This window comes from Acinonyx jubatus, chromosome A2 (genome assembly GCF_027475565.1).
Source record: "Acinonyx jubatus isolate Ajub_Pintada_27869175 chromosome A2, VMU_Ajub_asm_v1.0, whole genome shotgun sequence".
Lineage (NCBI taxonomy): Eukaryota > Metazoa > Chordata > Mammalia > Carnivora > Felidae > Acinonyx > Acinonyx jubatus.
In genome coordinates, this window is record NC_069383.1 from 129,634,556 (window position 1) to 129,653,929 (window position 19,374).

The following is a 19,374-nucleotide window of genomic DNA, read 5'->3' on the forward strand; positions in this document are numbered from 1 at the left end:
AGGGCGGGCGGGCAGGACGGAAGGACGGGAGGACGCGAGGCAGGCGGCCGGGGCACAGCTGTTAAGTGTGGATCAAAGCGAGGACGCGCGGCGAGCGGCGGCGGGGGCGACGAGCGGCCCCGGGCCGGGGATGCGGCGGACGCCGGCGGTCCAGCGAGCCCGGGAGTCGGGCCGCGCGGCTCACGTGCTGAGCAGGAGCTTGGGCCGAGAGGAGAAGGAAGAGGAAGGCAGGCGCCCGGGAAGGCGCTGCGCAGGGCGGAGTTGCTTGCACAGCTGGCTCCGAGCCGGTCGCCAGGTCCCGCGCGGTGAGCCACCGAGACAATAAAGTAGCGGTCGGCAGCCGCAGAGCGAGGAGGCAGCAGAGCAGGTAGGGTGGCGACTGCCAGGGGTGCCCAGCTTGCTGCGGGGGGTTGGGGGGGGGGTGTGCGACCGCGAGCGGCGGCCACCTCGGGCGCTGAGCGTGCGCCTCGGGCGCAGCGCGCGTCCGGGGACCCCCAGCGGAGGTACGGGGCTCCGGCGCTCGCGCGGGCAGGAAACCCCGCCCACGGCTCCTGGGCTCCGGCTACCTCCGCTGGAGGCTTCGGAGCACTTGGCGCGGCGCTTTGAGCGCTTTGGTGGTGTGGGGCCAGGAAGTTTGGCGGTTTCGAGGCGTTGGCGCTGGTGGGGTTTGTAAATGCGCCGCCAGGGACCATGTGCTTTGGTTGTTGCGCGTTCGTGGGAGGTGGGAGAAACGCTGATGAATCCCAGATACTTTCAAAAGGCAGGGAAAGGACTGGCGTTAGGAGAGGATACTTGGGGTTTGTCTGCCCCTTTTAACTAGGCGTGTCTGATCCTAGCCGCTTTTCTGTTGGAAAGGCTGTGTGCGTGTGGATCGCCCTCTATCAATTTTCTGGAGTATTTCACCTTTCACCTTCGTGTGTGTGTGTGTGTGTGTGTGTGTGTGTGTGTGTGCGCGCGCGCGCGCGCGTGTCGGGGGAGGGGACAAAGATGATGTTTTTGGGAAATGCCATTCGGTTTGGACTGGAAGGTAAACTTCCTTTGCATTGAATGCCCTATGCTCCGAAAGAAACTACTGAGCAGTGGTTGGTGTTGTTGACAAAAGGGGTGAGAGCTGGTCTGAAATCTTCCCCGAGCCTGAGAAAGCAGCCGCAGGAGGAGGTCTCTCGCGCTCTCCTTTGTGTGGACGCTTCCTTCCAGATGTGAGAGGGTTGGGCTGGGCGCTCCTGGGTGGGGTAATAATTATCCCGAACATTCCTGCGATCTGCTAGGACTTGTAAACATACCAGAGCCAACTCCTCTGAACTTTTGCAAACCAACTTGGTCTGCTTGCCGGTGCCCAGACGGCTGCGTCTGGAAGGTGGCCCCTTCAGAAGAAAGACTGCGGAGTGCTGACAGCAGCAGGCTTTCCGGAAAGCTGGTGGATCCACAAAGGTTAGCTAGTGTTTGCCCCAGAAATTGACCAACCAATTTGGAGGATGTGTGCAAGGTTTTAACGCAATCCCTGACATGCTGCCTCCCGTCCTCAAGAGAATGCATCTGTGGAGCTTCCAAATCAAGTATCTGGAGGAGAAGAAAAGCAGCTTCACCTTACTTAACCTCCTCAGGCGGCACTTTCATGTGCCATACACATGCTGTTAAGAATGGTGGTTGACAGCTTATTGTGTGTCGGGCATCCCAGTGGGCACGTTTTGGGCATTATGAATAGTCCATGGAGTGGTAAGCTGAGCGCAGAGGGAGGTTAAGTAGCTTGCTGTAAGTCACACTGGTAATTTGGAGTTTACAAGACATCTGATTCCAGATGCCGGGCTCTTAACCATGACAATGCCTCTAAAGGGGATGTGCTGTAATGGCATTGATGATGACGAAGAAAATAATAGTAATAACAATAAGTCCCTCATATATTTTTTATTAGATTACATAACATGATGGTGACTGACCTACAGTAAATACTCAGTATATATTTTGGTCTCTAAATTAAATGTCACAAACTAGGTGATGGTTATATTGATAAGTCTATGATGCTTTTTTCTTTTTTATATATCTGAGAATTTTGTAATAACAAGTAAAGCACAACTACACACACACACACACACACACACACACACACACACACGTTTGAACAGTGCTTACATTTCTTAAAAGAGGGCCAGAAGAATTCAGGCAATTCCAAGGACTTATTGCCCAGGAGAGGTTAATCACTTCTTTATGACATCTGCAAATATTAATCAGACACTTTGGTTGCTTAAATTCAGTAATGCAGGTGGAATGTATTTGAAAAATATAATGAGGGAAAATGAGGAAATCTACCTAAAATGCCATTTTAGTGAGGTTTGAGTTTCATTATTGCTGGGAAAATCTCAGAAGTTGCTTCTCCTGGGTTATGCAAGTGATTGCCTTAAACCTCACCCTGCTTGGAGATGAGTAAATTTTCTTCTTAGTGGCAGGACAGTTCTTGACTTCTCAAACAGGCAGACAGTTGTGCTTGAACCTAATAATCTAGAATAATTTCGGGGGAGTTAAAGCTACAGCCACTCCAGAGTGTAAAAGCAGCTAAAGTTTTCTCAGTATTGTTTACTGTCATCACTGGCCTGTTTCTAGCCAGCATGAGAATCCTTGTTCTCCATTTGATTTCACAGATTTAATCAAGATTCTGCATTGCTTTGAGCAGACAAAAAGGAAGTTTTGGCGAACTGACAATATAAATAAGGTACATGGAAAACAGTTAAAAAAAAAATACCCTGTCTTATACAGCCTGCAGTGATTGTCTAAAATTTCAGGAACTCTTCATAGTTATTTTACACACAGTACACACATAAGTGAAGGGTTGAGGCTTGCACTGCAAGTGACCTCCCTCTCTCTCTCCATCTCTTTCCCTTCCTCCCTCTCTCTTCCTATCTCCCTGCCTCCCTCTACATCTGCCCCAGAGATCTGATCTTATCATGAACACATTATTTTTACATACCCAGTAAGTGCTGAGGCTCACTGGAATTACTATCTTCAGCCTATAGATAAATAAATCCTATAACTGAGCTCACCAGTTAAGACTTAGGTGTCTCTCTCTCTCTTTTTTTCTCAATGTATCTCTCATCTCTCTCTTTTTAGATACGATTTTTATTTTGTTTTAGAAGATGCTTTTTTTTAAAAGTAGTTTATTTATTTCTGGGTCATTAAGATTTCTCTTTCCTCTTCTGGTAAACATGTGCCCTGGGTAGTCAGAAATGGTAAGGTAGCAGTTTTCTATTGCTAGATGCTTGATTTAGGGGCCAAATCCTATTTTCCTCAATGATCTGATTGACCAAAATTATCATGATGTTTCTTATCTCATTTTTTTCTGGTACGATCCTTTTTTAAGCTAATCGCACAAGGCAGTGTTTTCTAAAATGAAGATCATGAGGGCCGCCTGGGTGGCTCAGGGGGTTGAGCTCTTGGTTTCAGTTCAGGTCATGATCTCACGGTTCATGAGTTCAAACCCCGCGTCGGGCTTTGTGCGGGTAGCACAGAGCCTGCTTTGGATTCTCTGTCTCCCTCTCTCTCCACCCCTTCCCCCGCTAGCTCTGTCTCTCTCCAAAATAAATAAACATTAAAATGAAGGTCATGAAATCGATTTAGTGGGCTGCAACCAGTATTTTTTTTTTAAAGTATAACAGGACAGAAAATATCAGCATCATCATATGTTAGTAAGTGTTCTGTAGTTTCATGAAACTTTGAGTCAGTTCTGTAACTGGGGCTGCATGCACATTCTGGGTTGCAGTATAAAATGTAATTCTTACCATGAGTTGCTGTCTAAAAGGTGGAAAGCTACTGCCACAGGGTGTATTTTCATAATAAGTGACAAACACCCAATTCAACTGGAATTAGGAGATACATATCTATACAGATATGTATATAAATATGTATGTAAATTTTTTTCATATATACAGGTTCAAGTTACTGAAAGATACATACTTAGAACTGGCCCCAAGTGCATCTTGCTCAGGGCTAAACAATGACTTCAGAATCTGATTTCTTCCTTTGGGTCTTCAGCTCTGTCTTCCTCTTTTTTCCTCTGGGTATAGGGTCCCTGTCGGGTGACTAGCTAACTATAGCAGTGGCTAGTTTACACGATTTTCAGTTCAAGTCCAACAAAAAAGGATAGACCTCCTTTGCCCAGGTGTTGAACAAAAAGCCTCAAAACTAGTTCTGACTGGCCTGATTGGCATGGTTTGGAGGGAAGCCCTGTGCCAAATGACTTCTGCAGAGGTTGAGGTCTTTGCCTTGTGGTGGAATCTCACCCAGACCACATGGACTGTGGGTGGCAGAGGGCTGGACCTCCAGATAAATACAGTTGCTGGATAAAGGGGAAATGGATGCTGAGGAAATCAAATACACATTTGTTGAAACGTACATGTGTCTGACTCAGTGAAAGGGGATTTCTGTTCTCTGTGATGCCCGAAAGAATGGAGGCTGAACTGAATTATACTGAGGCACATAGGTTATCAATATGACTTCTCATGTATACAAGGAAAGCCTTAGCTGTCACTTTTAACCTAGTCAATACCAGGACTTAGGAGATCACAATGCAGAACAGGTCAAATTGATAGCGGTTGCTCTGCTTCACAATGGCACTGAGGGAAAAAAAAGGCAGATATATTGATTAAAAATCCACTACAGACCCTAAACCTCTTGCAAGGGGTGGTCTTGACCCTTCTTGCGTTTATGTGCGAATCTTGGAAGGCGGCGTTTATTTTAATCACTTGGCTGCACTAATGTGGTGAAAGTAGTTGTTGAAGTGGTGTCTTTCAGCAAATTGTCTGAAGAATACACCTCCTTGAGGGCCAAGGCCAGTGAGTTTTCTGCTCCACAGCTCGTCAGCCTTGAGATATTTATCTGGGTCTATGTTACTCTGCCCTTGGGGATGTGCTGCTTTTAATTATCCTCTGCCACTTCGTGTACAATTATCCAGCGGGTAAGGGGGCCCTAATTGTGTGCGGCTGTGGAGATAATGTGCACTCACAGCAGAGGTTCCCTCAAAGTAGGGGACGGATCATGCTGGCTTGCCCGGGTCAGTCCTGGTTAATGCCTCCGCCTCCAGTTTGGATGATAAATTATATGGTCACCTCACATAGACTATTTTAGGGGACTGTGATTAGAGGTCTTTTTAATAGATAAAGAATTCCTTTCACCAGGCAAGATTAAATGTAACATTTAAGGATGGATGCTTGTGTGGTTAAAGTAAAAAGGAAAGCAAGAATGTGGTTACCAGAAAGGTCATGATAGTGTAGTGATTCTTAACCCAGAATGATTTTGGCCCCAAAGGAACCCTTGTCAATGTCTAGAGAAATTGCTGCCATTTATTGTTGCCATTTGGGGAAGGTGCTGTAGGCATCTAGCATGTGGAAGCCAGGGAGGCTGCTAAACATCCCACAATGTACAGGACAACCCCCAGAACCCAGAATGTATATAGTGTTGAGGATGAGAAAGCCTGGTATACTAGTTATATTTGAGGAGGAGGGAGAGAAAGTGTCTAGGAGCTTCTGAGGCAACAGAGTGATGGATACGTGGCTGTTTACGTGGAGATTATAGTGAGTTGTGTAGTTCCATTTTGTTCATTTTTCATGTATGTCATACTTAAGAATAAAAAAAAAACTTAAAAAAAATAAAGAGATGCTCACCATAACTGCAGGATAGGATGGACATCCCGATGCCTATTAGGGTCCTGTTCAGATGTGAAGGCTCAATAAATAATAGTAGAGAAGAGCTAATGGTAACAAGACCAGCTCAGATTCCCTAAGCATTCACCTGTGCTGGGAATTGCTTTGCCAGGATCCCATCATATTTGTTGAATTGACAAAGTCTATGTGTTGACCAGTATTTTACAGAAAGACAGAATGAGTTTGGGTTGGGGACACTGGCTCTCTAGTCAGATGACCTGCCCTCAAATCCAGTTGCACCACCTATGGAGTGTAGGACTCTGAGCAAGTGGCTTACCCTTTTTTGTGCCTCACTTCTCTCATCTATAAAATGGGGAGAGTAGGAGTTCCTACCTCATTGGGTTATTGTGAGGATAAAATGACAGTGTAAAGTGCTTCATACAGTGCCTGCTACGTATTAAATACCCCATAAATATTAGCTATTATTATTTTGGAGGCCAAGAAAAAACATTAATAGCTATATTTTTTTATTGGACACTATGTGCTAGATTTCAGTCTAAGCATTTTTCAGCCATCCTTTTCTTTATGCTTGCAAAAATCCTCTGATATAGGTGTTATGTACGTTTATCACTCCCATTTTATAGATGAGGAAAATGGAGACTTGGTGAAATTAGCAAATCATGGAGACTTAATTTCAACCCGAAGTCGTTCTGACTGCAGAGCCTCTGCTCTCAGGTATTATGTCCTTTTGTGAGATCTGAAAGGGAAACTTGAGATCAGCTAACCCACAAAAAATCAGCTAGTCCCAAAGAGAGATGTGATTTGGCAAGTTATTAAGGGATGGTGCAGGGCCAGAACCCAGGTTTTTTGCCTCCCACCATCTTCCAAAACCATCTGTGTTTTGCAGACAAATGCATCTACCTCACAAGGCAACTATGGTGGGTGGGAGCAGACCCAGACCAGGGACACAGGGTCTGGAATTGTGGAGATGTCTTCTAATTCAGCTACAAAGTAGCCCAGGGCTGTGTTTGCCGAAGTGGGCTAGGTGTACCCCTGGTGGTGTCTGAGTTAATTTTAGATGATAGATGGAGAATTATTTTACTTTGTTGGTTGCTTGTTTATTTTAATGTGCACCAACATATTTTTTTTCCACTTAGAACTTCAACACTTATTAAAGAATGTATTTCTTTCTGCCTTGCTGAATAAACTATTGACAGACTGCATATTACCGCTTAGGATAAGGTTTAGGATATGACATTTACATAATGTCAATGTAAAATAATTTTAAAATATTTGTTAGTAACAGAGTGTGGGTGGTGCTGAAAAATGGCTACACCCCCAAAGGGAATCTGCCAATGATGGAAGTCTGGGAAATACCAGACTAGAGAATGTGTCTCCAGCATGGTGCTCTTGAATCCCTTGGGGATCAGATTCTGATTCAATAGATATTGGGTGGGAGCCTGAGAGTCTGACGAGCTCTCAGGTGATGCTTCTGATGCTCATCTGTGGACCATACTGTGCCTAGCAAGGGATCAGAGAACCTAGAAGGTTCGTGGACATGTGCTGGGTGTTGTGGGAGGGTCAGAGATGGGTAAGGTAATCCCCTGCCTCCCAGGAGCTTAATCTAGTTGGGGAGAGAGGATGTGAGTGGGCCAGGGAGGTCTGCAGAGAAAGCTTGGCGGGAAGGGAGAGGTTCAAGTACAGGTGCAGGTCTGCCCAGAGCCGCTGCAGCAGGATGGCAGGAGGGGAGGAGGGGGATGTTTCCCTTCGGCCTGAAAGATGTGTGGCAGCAAGTGGAGAGTTCCAAGACAGGCTTGCCAAGCAGGAGGAAGGGTGCGAATAATAAGGAAGACTCTAGAAAATGCCTCTATATGCAAAGTGGAGATTTCCACAATAATGGGATCAACACAGAATTAGTCTGGAACGTTCAGTTAGAATAACCTGCCTGGGGACATCTGAGTGGCTGTCAGTTAAGTGGCTGACTTCTCTTCAGGTCATGATCTTGTGGTTGGTGAGTTCAAGCCCCACGTTGGGCTCTGTGCAGACAGCTCAGAACCTGGAGCCTGCTTCAGATTCTGTGTGTGTGTGTCTCTCTCTCTCTCTGCACCTCCCCTGCTCACGATCTCTCTCTCATTGTGTCTCTCCAAAATAAATAAACATTAAAAACAAAAAAGAGAGAATAACCAGTTTCTTCAAAGAATAGGCCCCTGCCTAGAAATAGTAGTCCCCCTTTTCTTGAGTCTCCAGAAGTGCCAGGCATTTGCCATGTGCTTTTTGTACAGTGTGTGGCACCCATCTCCATAGTGACCCTCAGTACCCCGCACTTTACAGGAAGAAACCAAGGCCTGGAGGGGCTGTGTGACTTGTTCAAAATGCACCCAGCTGGTAAGTGACAGACCCGGAATTTGAACTTGGAACAGAGTCTGGGCTGTTTGACACAATCCTGCGAGAGACTCTGCTCTTTGTGATCCCTGACAGTTTCAGCCTGAGAGGTCTAGCTTTCTCTCCTGAGAGCATACCTCCCAGGAGCTTCGTATGGCCCATCGTGCTTCAAATGAGAGTATTGCCCCCTGAGACAGATCCTCAGCAAACATCCAACATTGTCAAGTGGTGTATCCTTCATTGTTATTTATACAAGTTTATTTTTCTTGCTGCCTTGCTAGATAAGTTATTAACAGACCAGAGTTTTTGGCATTGTGACCATAAATTAGAAATAAGTTCAAAAATGCATCCCTCCACCCAAATAAACACTGGCTGTTTTGTTACAACAAGGAGGCACTTTCCTTTGGAAATCACCAACTAGCCTAGATAGACAGTTATTGGAAATAATTATGCCTCCGCCACAGTGTGGGGCCAGTCACAGCCCCGCCTGATTCAAAAGGTCTTTCTGGAATACCAGCATCCATCTTCCAGCTGGTGCTTATAACAGCCAACAGCATCGGTAGGGGACCCGACAATGGACGCAGCCCGAGGATTGTTTCCAGGCTTCCCTTGTTGGACCTGACCGAGCCCATCCCATCAATACAGTCATTGTAAAAGAGCAGGAGGACCATATGCAACCCGAAAGGGAGGCGCAAAGCTCACAGAGCCACCGTGGTCCTGGTTCATCCAGGTTTAATACATGGTACAATTATGCCAGATGAAGGAGGAGCTGGGGAGAAAAAGGGGTTGAGAAACAGGAAGGCCAGTTCTAATCTCATCTCAGCCGCCAACTGACCTGATCTGTGTTAATTAGCTGTCTGAGTTTGTCAAGTGGCTGGTGACACTTGAGGTTGCTTCCATCCTAACCCTTTACACTACGAGCCATCAAATGTGTGCCCCGTGTGCCTTATCTGCCCCTGTTGTATTATTCTCATTTTTTAAATTGTTTTAAGTCCCAGATAAATGTGTTTAAAATAAGTGCATTTACAAAGGGCTTCCTTATCAGCAGTGTGTTGGTGGAACAATTCAGTAAAATTATTTGCTGTGCAGTAAAAATAATATTTGGCACAACTTGTCATCAAGTAACCTTTCAGTATTGAGGCAAAGATCAAAACATTAGGGTAGCGTAGCTGTTTTGAGAAGCTGGGAAAGATAAGGGTATTTGAGGCCATCACAAATGAACTAATTGCATCCATTTAAATGGACAAGTTGAAATGCAAGATCCTGATCAAGTAATGAATACCATGTGCCCCTAGACTGGGAACAATGTAGAGCCTCAGCCCAGTGGGGCCATAAGATGTAAATTGAGGACATAGCAGGGTAAGTTGCTCCAACTGTGCTAAATTAATTCAATGCATTTTGAAGTGAAAAAAAAAGTGTGTTATATACCTTCCCGTTCTCAATCCAGCTGAATTGTCACTGCCTACAAAAAGGGGAGTGTCCCGTTTTCTCAAGGCCGAAGTTTGACTCAAACAAATGAAGAGTCAGAAATAATTTTTTGCAGCGATTCAGCTGCTTTGAGCTGTTTGGATCATGAGTGGTTCTTGTACTTTGTATCAGGAAGGCTTAATTACACCTGGAAAAAGCATACCAGAAAACTATCGCTAGTCTTTTTTTAGACCTCAGTGAAAAGATTTGAAAATGATCAAGATAAAGGCTATTTAAAAGTTGATAGATTGTCGACAAGTGTTCATACTATTCGGTAAATACTTTCACTATAATGATAAGGGGGGGCTGTGCAACTGTGTCCTCTTTCAGAGTATACAAGGCAAACTTTCTTCTTCTCACTTCTTATACAGTTTCATTTATCTGGGGTTGTCAAGGAATAAATAATCTGTCTCACTAAAGTGATTTTTCCAGGTGATTACAGCTTACCTCTGCCTACCCACATTATTTTTTTGCTTGAACTATTTTTGATGAAAACATGGCACATGCTTTTTTACTTTTTTTACACGGAGTATATAAATGTGGGTAGATGGTTCCCGGATTTGGGCTCCTCATGGCAAACACCGCGTTTTGTTCCTTGCCATCATCCTGTTACTCTTTGACAGCTGAATTGTGGAGCTGAGTGCCTCTGTATAAATAATCACCGATTTTTATTCTCTAACAGTAACTGGTAGCCCTAATCACACGGTTTCTCCGAGTAGTCGGCAAACCCCACGTGGGGTGCTAGGAACTTCATGTACATTATAGTCTTGGCTAATCTGCCTAACCCCCAAGAAATGAGATTATTCTTCCTGTTTTACAGGTGAGAAAATTGAAGTTTAAGAAAGTAGTAGTAAGCAGTAGGGCTGGGATTTGAACCCCTGTCTCTCCATGAGGCATGCTTGTTGATAGCTCTTATGAGAGTTGCCTCTTGCTCTCTTTCTCCTCTCTGCCTCAGTTTGGGTATTTGTGTCTGTCCCCTTGCTTTAAAGACTTTCGCTGAGTTAAGTATGCAAGATTAGGTGTCTACCTTTTTTACAGGTATCTTTTTCCTTAAATGGGGTTCTGAGGGTACTTTTGCTGATTCCTAGATTCCCAGATATATTCTGCACAGTTGCAGTTTCTGGAACTCTAACCTGTGAATTCACCATTGTGTATGCTAAGGCTTTGGGGGGATTAGAGGATTTTCTGCATTATGATTAAGCAACATAATCAAGAAACCTGCCGTCAGGAATGCTTGGCGAGTCCAGAATGCAGGGGTCAGCAAACTTTCTGTGAAGGGCCAGGGACTAAATGTATTAGGCTTTGCAGGCCATATGGTCTGTGTTCACTTACTTAACTCTGTCTTTCTAGGGCAAGAATTGTCACAGACAATACATAAAATAATGGGGGAAGCTAAATTCCAGTAAAACTTTATTTAGAAAAACAAGCAATAGGCAGGAGTTGGATGATGGGTCTAGTAGTTTGCCAACTCCTATTATAATGGGGGAAAGGACCACCAGTCAGGATATTTTATTTATTTTTAATTTTTATTTTTATTATTTTATGTAAATATTTTTTAAAAGTTTTTTCATTTGTTTTGAAAGAGAGCATGAACAAGGAGGGGCAGACAGAGAGGGAGACAGAGAATCCCAACAGCGCAGAGCCCGATGCAGGGCTGAAACTCACGAACCGTGAGATCGTGACCTGAGCTGAGATCAAGAGTCAGACACTTAATGACTGAGACACCCAGGCGCCTCCCAATCAGGATATTTTAAACGCCTAACTAGGTAGGTAGTTCAGAGACAGTGAGTGTAGAATGAGTGGTGGTTAGGCCCATGGACTCTGGAGCTAACTGCCTGGAATTTGTCTCCTCGCTCTGCCACTAACTGTTGGAATGCAGGCAAACATCTTAATCTCTCTGTGCCATGGTTTTCTTTTAAGATTAGGAAAATAATGGTCCTTACATCATAGGGTTGCTTTGAGAATCAAGAGAATTATATATAAAGTACTTAGAAATAAGCACTGTGTAACTTTCTGTGAAGTTAAGAATCGCAAGGAATCTGATTTCTCTCTAGTGATACTAAGTATTGTAATGAGTTGAGGGAAAGAACAAGACTTCGTGTGCTCTGAGTGCAGTGGAGGGCAGCGATCAGGCTGCGGCCAGTTGAGGATGGACGTGTGGAGGGAGGAGGGAAGTTTGCTAGTGAAGGCAGCACAGTGGGTCAGGAGAAAACCTGGGCTCCTTGGCTGGCAGTTACGGGGAACTGGGTGTAGCGGTCTGGTCTTTACATCAGTTCCGTCTAGGGCGCTGCTTTCCCCATCTGTAGAATAAGGGGGTTCACCTGGGTTAGTGCCTGTGAATTGTTTGCTTGCAGGTTGAATTCTGCCTATAGAGAGCTTAGTTAGCCCCTAGAGCATTTTAAAAAATATTTGAATTAATCATCGGCAATTACGAATCAGCAGATTCTGCAAAAAAACCTTTGGATTCCAGGTTTCTTTTAAAAATTCAGAAGCTCTAACAATACTGGCTGCATTCCCTCCTGGCAACAGTTGGCTAGTTCTGAGTGATGGCGGCCCATGGGTTCCATCGTTGATTACTGCAGCAGGTGTCACTGGTGCCCAGCCCATAGACTTGCCCTTCCATTTCGGTGCAGGCCAGCCTGACCTCCAGCTGCCAGCGCCTCCATTCATCTTGCTGAGGACTCTCTCTGACTGGGGGTGAGTGCCAGGGATTTGATGCCCACCTTTCCAATGATGATGGGTTCAGTGCACAGACACCTGAGCTCCCTTGCCCATCTGGTGAGACAACTGAGGTGTTATTCTACACCTATTTCGAGAGTTTTGCCGTAGGGTTCATCTCCAGTCACCCATAGCAATAGTTGACTTAATAGGACACTCCCCTTTTTATGGCGTTTCATTCCTTTTCTCATTTCCCCACTCTCCCACTGGTGGTCCCTGGGATGACCTCTCAGAGAAATACCTTAGTTGCAGGTGAATCCTTGTGCAAGGCCAGCTTCAGGAGGAAGTCAGAGTAAGAAAACCGTGGCCTTACCACTGAGGCCAAATGAGAATTGCCCTTGTTTTTCATCATGCTTGGGCAGTTTTCTTCCGTAGAGAAATAGTTGTCCATCCCATGACTATCAAAAGAGGGAGGGTTAAGGACTGAATGGGCTGTAAGCGTCCAGAAGAATGGGAGTATATTCCTTGTGTAAGTAAAGAATAGATGGAAAGCTTTTGTGCAAATGACCTTTTTCATTCACTGAAGTCTTGCCCCATAGGTGTCTGAATTTCTGATTTCTTCAATAGAAGATCCTTATGGATTCTTAAAGTGGGGACGATTTAATGGGGTATTCTGCAAGAAGCAGTCAGAACCCCTGCAATGTGATGGGTGGATTGATTTAAACTGCCTGAGGAGATGCAAAAAAAAAAAAAAAGGAGATTTGAGAATCAAGCTTGTTTTCTAATAGGTGACCAACCAACCTGGTTGACTCAGGGCTGAGAACTCTCCTGGGATGTACTAAATCTGGGAAAATCCCAGGCAAACCAGACTAAGCTGGTCACCTACTGTAGATACAGGTCACACCTAGGACCTTTCAAACTCTAACCCCTGAAAGTTTATGTCCTATGTATGTATATATATATATATGTGTGTATATATATATATATATATATATATATACACACACATATATATGTATATATATGTGTGTGTGTGTGTGTATGTATGCTTATGAGTATATATATATATACACATTTAAATAAAATATATATGTATAGATTTTAAGTTTCTTTATTTTGAGAGAGAGAGAGAGTGGGGAGGAACACAGAGAGAGAGAGTGAGACAGAGAGAGAATCCTGAGGAGGCTGCACACTGTCAGCACAGCGCCCGAAGTGGGACTTGAATTCACGAACAGTGAGATCATGACCTGAGCCAAAGTCTGATGCTTAACTGACTGAGCCACCCAGGTGCCCCAATGAAATCATATTTTTTAAATGACCCCAAATTTAAATGCATGCTGAAAGAAAATAACTCCTTTCTAGATTTCTAATTATAAAAATCTGGGTAAGTTTAACAGCATGACTTCAGTTTTCCTTTTTGTCTGTGCCTCTGCTTTGCCACTGTGTGGACTTAGCTGGCTGTGGGGTAACACAACACTGTTAGTTAAAGGAGTGAATTTGGAAATATTCAGTACCTCTTCCCTTTCAGGGCCTCCACTCTGTCATTCAAGCAGGGGCTCAGCAGCGTTGCCCCCGCATTTGACGCTCTGAGTGCTCTCCTCAAAGGTAAATAGGGAAAATGGAGAAGGTGCCTCACTTGTGTTTGAGGGTAAAACACTTCCTGGACATTTGCTCTGCCTTAAGTTACCCATCATCTTTCTTCCACTGGGTGTTTATCTATTTTTAGTCACACTGTTCTAATCAGAAGTGAACTTGTAAAAAGCTTTATGCCCAAAGTAGAAGAGTGTCACAGCTGGATGAGGGAGGGAGAGCCATGCCCCCAGACAGAGGACATAAATAGCAAAGGGTGTGAATGGCACTAGAATGTGGGAATCTCTGAGAATCAGAAACCAGATGTGTTGTCTGCATAGCACAGCGTGGAAGGAAGACCTGGGCATTTGAAATTTAGCAAGATTTTTGGCATCAAGTGAGGAAATTTAGACCCTGGCGTAAATATATAAGACTCAATGGGAAAGTTATAAGTAGATTTGTAACCAAAAATATATTGTGTTTGAACCCAAGATCCATCATTTAACTCCATTTATAATCTCATACAAGTTAGGAAACCTTTCCTGAGCCTCATTGTCCTCATTCAGAACACGGACCTGAGAAAGAACAGAAGCTGACTCTTAAGTGCCAGTAACGTACTATCACCAATGCTAGGGATGTTAGAGGAACTGCTTTATTCAAAGTTTTACAGTCCTGCAAGGTTGGTATAATTAGCCCCATGTTACAGATGAGGAAATGGAGGCACTCGCAAGTCCAATAGTTTTCCCAGCATCACTCAGCTAGTAAGTGATGAAGCCAGAATCCAAACCTGGGTCCGGCTGACTCCAAAGCCTGTGCCAGCCTGTTGTAACTTACCTCTCACAGTGCTGGCCTTCCTTGCGTCCGTCCAGAAGCATATCCTGAGGTAGACTGCAAGCAGTGTATTTGGAAAGTGCAAGAAACAGCAGCAGCGAAGTCAGGAAATGAGACAAGGAACAGAAGGCCCACAGAAAGTGTGTTATCAATCCAACTGCCACCGTGGGCTAGGAGAGCTCCATCCCACTGTGGAAACTTGGAAACCAGCACAGTCCCTACATGCAGCATAGTGCAGCCCAGTGCAGTGGTCTCATCCAACGGGTGAGGGAGCTGGGGTGTTTATACACCCATTTGAGGTGTATAACCTCACCATTTGAGGGCTGCTTCTGGGAGGAAGAGTGATAATTCCTACAGGCTTCCCTTGTATCCTGTGCTTGGCAAAGTAGGACCATCAGCCCGAGGAAGCCCTGGCAGAGAAATAAATGCAGGTGTGGTGGTTGGGAGCAGGGCACTGTAGCAGTAAGGAGAAGTAAGTCCGGAAGCAGTAAGGAGAAGGGAAAGAGTGCTGACAGCAGCTGCTACGTGGATGTTAGAACCAGTCAATATGTGTAGAGGCAGGCCTAGGGCCACCATTTATGGAGGGTATAGTATGATTGTGTACATAATTAACAGTGAGAGGACTTTTGAGGGCTTAGTCTGGGTCTTGTGAATCCTTACTTGACCTAGAATTGTTCCCAGGCACCTAGAGGAAGGCCTAAGGGAGCTCATCTTTCAGGTGTTGATCATGAATTCGGGATAAATGCCAGGCCTGCCTAGCCCTCCACATTGGGCTGTTTCTTTGGTGGCTCCAGGCATCTGAGGTCCTTTGAGATATCTACTACCCCTGGGTCTGGGTCCAGAGGGAAAAGCTGCAGTGGGTGCTTCCACACAGAACCAGCCACCACTTCCTCCATTCAGAAACCCAAAATTTACCAGCCCTGTGTTCTCTGAGGAAGGAGGGTTTGAAAAAGGATTGTGAACCAAAAACAGGAAAGGATAAATGTAGCTTGGGTGACATGATGAGCCAGGACTTATGTTTCTCTTATGATGATAACAGCTTGTTTTCCTGCCACCTCTTAAGGTTTGCTTTTCTTTCCAAATGTAATTACTGAGCACTACAGCTGTTATAGTTTTGGGTTGTCCCACTTCCAACCTTCCCTCGGTCCATTGGGGGGGTTCCCCATTTTGTGTGGTCTTGGTGGGGGCAGTGCCCATCTCTCCCTCTGAACCAGAAGATCAGATTGTTCCTTTCTTCATGTGATGCAATCCAGGAATATGGCAGAGTCTAGTTTTTGTTCCCTTCCTCCTATTAGTAACAACCCCCACCCTTTGGGTTTTCTCTGGGCTTCTGGCTGCCATGGTAGGGACTACATTTCCCATCCTCCCTTGTGTCTGGTATGGCCATGTGACCAAGTTCCACCTAATCCACCTCCATGAATGGGAGAGGAAGTGGTGTGTGCAGGTTCTAGTTGTTCGCATTAGAAGGAAACGCCTTCTATTTGTTCTTCTCTCCTTGCCTTAAGCTCTGGAACAAGGAAGAGGTAATGAGCCATCTTCAAACATGGGGATGAGGGCAATAATCCAGTCGTTGGCTTGCAACCTTGGGAGTTACCCAGGTGAAATTCGAAACTGGCCCCCTTAAATGGAGGTCAAGAAGAAATGGAAGAAGGAGGCAGACCACTGCACCCTCTGAAGGCTGAGTCCTTGAAATGGCTCCTACTGAGGGAATGCTAGGCAGAACGTATATTCCAAGGACAGTGGCGGTGAGGGGTGAGAGCAGGATACTTATGGAGCCACTGATGTTCTGGGTCCAGCTTAAGTGTCACCCAGCAGTCACATCCTCTCTATGACTTCCAACACCAGGAGATGGCAGAGCATGAAGGTTAAAGAGGTCCAGGTCCCTCCCTCTCTGTATGGAGCAAAACTACACTACCAGCCCCTGCCCCTGCCCGACCACCCTCTACTTGAACTTGAATTTGAACCAGAACTTAACTGAACAACTCTTACCTGGTCTTTGTTAAAAACCAAGAACCTATATTTTAACTGATACAAAGGCTTGACACATGACTTAGCCTAAATCAATGGCAGTTACTAGAAAAAATCATGGGAGTTGGTGCCAGGAAGACCTGGGTTTACCCTGCCACTTACTAACTGGATGATGTCAAATAAGAGATTAATCTAAACATTTTCTGAGGCTGTGGGATGCATTGTCATATTTAATACTCCAAAGCAAGTCTCTGGGGGGGAAAATGCCCGGCACAATGCTTGGCACATGGTCAGCAATCAATGGAAGATGGTTATTGATGTTATTGTATCATTATTAATTATTCACAATGCTGAATTGTTGCTGACCACTCAGGCAGTAAGGCAGTATTAGTAACCTTATACCTGCTGGCTCTGAGGTCTGCAATTCATTGTCCAAATTTCTAGAGAGTTTGGGTGATCCGTGGTAAATTAGCAGGTCAGCAAAAACTGTATGTTCCCTCAGACCACTGTGGGTAGCAGGCACTCACTTACCTCAAGTAATTAGTGGAGCAGAGGGTACGTCTGATGATGACGTGGACAGACCCCCCTGGGGTGGTGCCTTTTGATCCCTCACGACGCACACCCCGGGTAGGTGTGGAGAGTAGCAAAGCAAGTACAGGCAAGGTGTGCCTGTCAGGGGAGACTGAGTATCTTTCTTTCCAGCACTCTTCCCCGGGCTAACTGGGAAGCCGCATCTTTCGTGTCTGTGACCACTGCCAGTGGTTTACCTGATTTCCGCCTCCTCCATTCTTAGTAACAGACCCCCAGTTTTCTTTGAGGCGGTAGTATGCTTTGCTGAGAGACTACCTTTCCCTTTCTCCCGCCCTATTCAATATGGCGGTGGGAGCAAGTGCTGGCTGGTGAAGTGTACGTGTGTTTTGTGGAGCTTCTGGGAGGGTCCCAGTTGGGAGCTGACTCAGACGGGACGCATGCTCTTTTTGCCTTTCTGTCATCCTTCTGCCGCTGCCCAGAACACAGGTATGATGGCTGGAGGGAGCTTCAACACCACTTTGTGACTTCAGCAACAGCCATGGGCTCAGGATAGCCAAGTAGAAGGTATAGGGATGTGCTTTCTTCTGGAAATGGCTACCCCACACGAATACTTGAGTGCCGCCCAAAGCTCCTCCCCCTCTCACCCCTCCCCACCATTTCAGCTTTATGTGTATTAATTGGCTTTGGCCTTATTTTACCTGAAGCATTTCAGTAGCCTTGAAGGTTCGAAGCACCATGCTACAGGGCTACGAAGCTACCTCTCTCATCTTCTTGTGGGGCTGGATTCATTTCTTCATCCTTTTTGCAAATGCCCAGTCTGCCTTCTCAACAGAGTAATCTAATACCACCATTCTGCCCACTGAACTTACTCATGACTGAACATTTTGGTGCTTAATTATTCTGACTTTTTTTCGTTTGTTATTTTATGGACTTTGCTTGCGGTGGAAGGTGTTTTCTTTTTTTCCCCAAATACAGTAATGCTTCTTGTTTTCTGCTTTTCTGAATATGTGGATGGATTCCTGATGATTGTTTCCACAGAGGAGGGATCTTGGAAAAACTAACCTGTGAGGTAACCTGAGGTTTGCAGCCCCTTGGTAATCTCTGTTGAATTAATAAGCTCGACACATATGGGGCGCCTGGGTGGCGCAGTCGGTTAAGCGTCCGACTTCAGCCAGGTCACGATCTCGCGGTCCGTGAGTTCGAGCCCCGCGTCAGGCTCTGGGCCGATGGCTCAGAGCCTGGAGCCTGTTTCCGATTCTGTGTTTCCCTCTCTCTCTGCCCCTCCCCCGTTCATGCTCTGTCTCTCTCTGTCCCCAAAAAAATAAATAAACGTTGAAAAAAAATTTTTTTTTAAATAAATAAATAAAAATAAAAAGCTCGACACTCTGCTGGTTATTCATCTTTTTAATTAAAAAAAAATTTTTTAATGTTTATTTATTTTTCAGACAGAGAGAGACAGAGCATGAACGGGGGAGGGTCAGAGAGAGAGGGAGGCACAGAATCTGAAACGGGCTCCAGGCTCCAAGCTGTCAGCACAGAGTCCGATGCAGGGCTGGAACTCACGCACTGTGAGATCATGACCCGAGCCGAAGTCGGATCCCTAACCGACTGAGCCATCCAGGCGCCCCTGGTTATTCATCTTTTGATTCTCATCTCCCGGCCCATCTTCCTCTCCTCTGAACTGGGATGCGGGATACAAGTCTACAAGCTACATCTGTCACCCTCACTTTTAGCTGGCTTCTGATTAGGCTGTGTCAGTGGGAGGTAATGGCTGGTGATGGGGATGCAGGAGGATGGGGAAGGGATTTATTTCTGCTTCCAGCTCAAGTGTGTCTCTCTCCAACAGCAGCAGGTATCAGTGGAGCTGTAGCCAGGAAATGTGTACTTGAGTGGAAAGACCAACCCTAGTCTCTTATTTACAAACTCCTCTTGCATCCGAAGAATCTAAGTGAGAGAGTAGCTCAGAATAATAAGTGAAGTAACTAATGTGCCCCAAACATGTACAAATTTCACAACCTGCAGTTGGGTTCATTCATCCATTTAGTCATTCAGGAAACATTTGTTAAGTGTCTACAGCAACTGTGTGAGTGACCCTGGGGATCATAACGTAGGTGATTGAGACAGTGTTATTTGGAGAGGGAGTGTTACTTTGGATTAGCTCTGGAAGAAATACTGTTTTTGGAGTCTGTCTTTCAGCTGAGCCAGAAGGCCAAGAAGGAGCCAGCCATGTGAACCTCTGGGGGGAGAGCATTGCCAGGCAGAGGGCATGGCTAATGCACTTGCCAGGAAGTAGGAGCATGCCAGGAGAGTTTTAGGAATGGAAAATGGGTGGGTGTGG

The 19,374-nt window shown here is 45.4% G+C and overlaps 1 protein-coding gene across 2 annotated transcripts in view; it reads left to right on the forward strand.

Annotated features, from left to right (window-relative positions):
• Nucleotides 1-226: 226 nt before the first annotated feature.
• FRMD4B (FERM domain containing 4B) overlaps nucleotides 227-19,374 on the forward strand; it is a 321,646-nt gene continuing 302,498 nt past the window's right edge. For both annotated transcript variants that reach the window (XM_053219080.1, XM_053219079.1), the window contains exon 1: nucleotides 227-367. The gene's annotated coding sequence lies outside the window, so the exon portion shown is untranslated. The remainder of the gene's footprint in view (nucleotides 368-19,374) is intronic.